Source organism: Gadus macrocephalus, chromosome 12, assembly GCF_031168955.1.
Source record: "Gadus macrocephalus chromosome 12, ASM3116895v1".
In the NCBI taxonomy this organism is placed as follows: Eukaryota; Metazoa; Chordata; class Actinopteri; order Gadiformes; family Gadidae; genus Gadus; species Gadus macrocephalus.
The window spans coordinates 4610657-4615064 of NC_082393.1; the positions used below are offsets into that span (position 1 = coordinate 4610657).

General features: G+C 43.3%; 1 long non-coding RNA gene across 1 annotated transcript in view; it reads left to right on the forward strand.

The window, feature by feature from the left end:
• Positions 1-4245: 4245 nt before the first annotated feature.
• The window catches only part of LOC132468533 (uncharacterized), a 2057-nt gene continuing 1894 nt past the window's right edge, over positions 4246-4408 (forward strand). Inside the window, exon 1 of the long non-coding RNA XR_009528241.1 lies at positions 4246-4408. This exon is cut by the window's right edge and continues 23 nt beyond it. This is a non-coding gene — a long non-coding RNA (uncharacterized LOC132468533).

A 4408-nucleotide genomic window follows, 5' to 3' on the forward strand; every position in this document is an offset into this window, starting at 1 on the left:
AAAATAAAAGATAAAGGCATATAAGCAATGAATCAGCCCTCATGTACCAAGGAACAACATAAGTACATAAATGCAAATCATATTGAACGCATACAGATTAATCACATGCTAATGATGTTGTAAAAATAGTATTTATGTAATAAAAATGATGTAAAAAATAGCAGTTATGCAATTGATAATATGACAATGAGTGTATTCCACCCACTGGGTTGAGCTGGAGCGCAGGTCCACGGAGGTGGACACATGCTGGGCTGACAGTCAATCTGTTACTGGCTTTACGCTGGCTGTGTTACAAGACATGTATCCCCATTACAAGATGTTGCGTGAGCATCCTGTATTGAATGGGAGGTGAGGACGATGGCCGACGACGGCCAAATGTGCATCATATTGAAAAATAAAATAAAATAAAAAAGGCAAACAATTAAATAAAGAATTAGAAGAAAAGCTACAGGGTGAAGCTACTGTGTGAAGCTATAGACTGAAGCTATAGACTGAGCTACAGACAGACTGAAGCTACAAGAGCTACAGAGTAAAGCTACAGAAGCTACAGAGTAAAGCTAAAGAAGTTACAGAGTGAAGCTACAGAGTAAATCTACAGAAGCAAAAGACTGAAGCTATAGACTGAAGCTACAGAAGCTACAGACTGAAGCTACAGACTGAAGCTACAGGAAGTTAAGACTGAAGCTATAGAAGCTACAGAAGCTACAGACTGAAGCTACAGAAGCTACGGAGTGCCTATATCGAACAGTGTTCCGGACATGAAGGAAGAACAAGAACCAGGAAAAGTGCATGCTCTAGTGAGGGGGAACCCCAGGACCAACACCAGGCTTCAGGAAAGGGCAACATGTTCACAATCAAAGGGGAGGGCATGGCAAGGGTAGTGGACATCAGGAACAGTATTGGCATGCGTGTGTTGACGGACCAAACCCATGGGAAAGATTCTCAATATACTCCTACTCCGACGTTAGTAGGGCTTGTCATACTCTGTCTGTCGATACAATTTCTTCTGGATTCTAAAAAAAGGAAATTACATAATTGGAGCATCAGGTGTACCAAGGACTTTCTTTGTCCCAGTGTCAGCATATAATACCGCTCTCAACTTTATGGAATCAGGGGTTGCGATTTCCCAGTGAGTTGGAGAAAGTTCAAAGCAGGACATGAAAATAAGGAAAGGGCGTCTAAATGCTGATACACAACCATAGGGAAATAGACATCAGCGAGACAAAATAATAATGTACCTGTTATTGGAGTTAATGGAGTTAATGGTGTGCTACAAAGCAATTTAACCTAAGGGAGATATAGATAGACAAGAGGCAAATACAAAGCTTTAAGTTGCTTGGTTTATCATTCCAAATAATTCACTTGGAAAGGGAAAATTAATCAATGAGGATACAACGAAAAACAACAAAGAAAAACAATGCATAAAAAAACCTTCCAAGGCCCTAAATTGTCTAGGAGACAACCACAATTAAAATGTTGGTCACATCTGTCCCTGTCTTAAATTAATTACAGCAAAAAAGCCTAGACTCTTTTTCAGTAGGAGATGTTTGTTCATTAAATGCAGTTATCCGTGCAGTGTTTGCCAAATATTGCGTAAAGAGATAAAACTGAAAGATACCATCGCCACCCAATTCACAATAGACTTTATAAATCAGGAAGAGAATACATTTATGGTATATATAAAATCATATTTTGAATTGTGCTTTTAAAACTGTATAAATTGAATAGATACAAACTTAACTGCATAATGAAAATGGTAAGAAGGGTAGCAGCACTCATATCAAAAACTGAATACATTCTAATTCTAACTCTAGAGAAAAGATGCTTGGTGGATGTGGATCTGACTGACTGTACACTGACTGACTGGCTGTCATCTGACTGACTGACCGGGACCAGCCCAGATGGACCAAACTTGATGTGTTGGTCAGCTCTCAGTTTTTCTTTCTTTTACTGTCATTGTTTAGACCCAGTCATGTCCACACTAAAGCCACACCGTATTCTCTCTCCTTAGGTATATTGCTATTATACTATCTTCCATAAAAGAGAAGTTGCATAATAAATGATCTTGGTTGTTCTATTACCACTCTGTCATTGTTTTGGTTTTATTTGTGGGTAATAAAAAATAGCACAATGGGATTATATGTATAATTATATAATGAATAATAATGAATTTATTCCTTGAATGGGAGACCAGAATTTTTTTTATTTTGCATTCCATCGGATAAATGTGTTATTCTAATTACATGTTTCTAAATTTCATTTGGTGATCACATGATTGTGTATGTTAAAACCCGACTGACACTTATTCTGACTGCGCAGAACCGTATTAGGACTCTGATCGAGCAAGCAGATCCCACTGTCGTGAAACAGATCTGTTCTTGAACCCCAAACCACACCAAGACACCATGGTATGGAGAGTTGTCACTCTTTGACACGTTGAACGCTGATACATGATTGTGTGGTTTACTTTTTGTGTAAATGTGACTGCAATTAAAGTGATGTCACTGATATTATTAATAATTCTGTCTGCAACAAGCGAAAACGCCTGTGTAACCAAATTTTCCACAAAGGCGGTATCCTAATTAATAATCATCTACTCATCTACTCCCGAATTGGAATGACAGCTCCTGCAGTGAGGATGATGACAGAACGGAGTCCTATTTCTTAGAGATTCTTGATGCTGCTTTCTTCAGTAATAGCAAAGTGTTACAGCTACCTGTACTGTGATATCATGGTGAGGCATGACGTTGTGATGCATTACTATTTGGGTCATTTTGAGTATCTCAAAGACTATTTGGATTTGTTACACATGGAAAAACTGGGTTTACCCGTCTGTTGACCTCTGTCATCAGTCATTTTCATCGGGTGGTATTTGGTATGACACGTTTCTCTGATTAGTGGACATGCCTGTTGGTGGAAAAAAATATTTTTCCAAAGTTACGTGATCCTTTGCAATCTTATAGATGAATTAGGCCTATATACCTTTTGTAATAATTTCATATTCAGGGATTATAAATAACCAGAGGGGGGAGTGTCATGGAAAATTCCATGTATCCTTGCGTCATCCGCTTCTCTTTACAACAACTAGTGGTCAGATCACGCTGACCTCCTGTCATTCTGCCGCCTTTACTGCCTCACTAACGAGCACATCCGCTCTCTCTCAAGAAATACCTAGTGTTCCTGCAAGGGCGTGAAAACCCTCTGTAGCACTCTGACTGGTGCTCACTCTCCTAGAGGGGTGACTCTTATATAGGTACATTAGATACCACTGTATTCCGGTAAATCTATAATATCTCATAAAGAACTTGCCACAACATACAAAACATCGTCTTGCTGAGTCAATCCTGGGGATTAGCTCCTCTAGGCACCTCCTGAAGGGCTTGATTATAGTTCCACGTCGACGCGACGCAAGGGGGGTTAACGGACCCACTGCGTCCCTGCGGACCCTTCTTGCGGGCCTTTGCGTCCGCCGTAAGGGCCCCGACGTGAGCCTCCCAAAAATGTCGACCTTGCGCCGAGGCGACGCAGCAGCAAGGGGCTGTGATTCGTCCCCGCACTAAAACAACGACGCAGAGCCAACACGGGGTCACGACTGCGTCGAAGCGTCTGCGTGGTCCTCGCGTCGCGTCGACGGGGAACCACGATCAGCCCCCTCGAGTGCTTTTTTCCGCTGCTCAGAACTACGATCAAACGGGAGAAAACGTGTGACTCGGTTTTCCTGCGCGAGTCCCCACAGGGCAACGCCGTTAAAGGGAGAGAGCAAAGGAATAAGCCGTTGATCGGCGGAGGAAGTGAAACTTGAGCAGGCGGCGACTGCGGCGGTGGCTGTGGTAGTTGTGTCAGCGCGGGGGTGTCGCCCCGTGGGTGACCTCTGTTTCCTCGTGGCGTTCCGCCGCTCACACTCTCTTTAATTGAGCGACTCGCTGACCCATCGGCAGGGCTGCTTGGGGACATGTGGGGGCCGGGTCCTTCTGAGTTATCCCCCCCCCCCCCCCCCCCCCCCAGACCCACCCTAAACCCTGGTTGAACAGACTGTGCCTGGCCATACTTGAGGTGTGTGTGTGTGTGTGTGTGTGTGTGTGTGTGTGTGTGTGTGTGTGTGTGTGTGTGTGTGTGTGTGTGTGTGTGTGGGCCGTGTGTAATGGCTACTTTTCATTTTCCTTTCATATTTAATCATCTTCTTTTTAAAGTCTGAACCATTCACTCTCTCTCTCTCTCCCCCTCCCCCCGGTCAAACTCAGAGTGCCTATCCAGACCTGCTGCCTCCTCAAAGGAAGAGAGAGAGAAAATACATGAGTGGAAAACTAAATGACAGGACATCGTGACCGTCTGGCCATTGTTCAACGCTGTGGCGGCGGGTCATGGGTTCAGATCCCCATTCTGCAGACGATGTGTTGTTTCGTGGTTC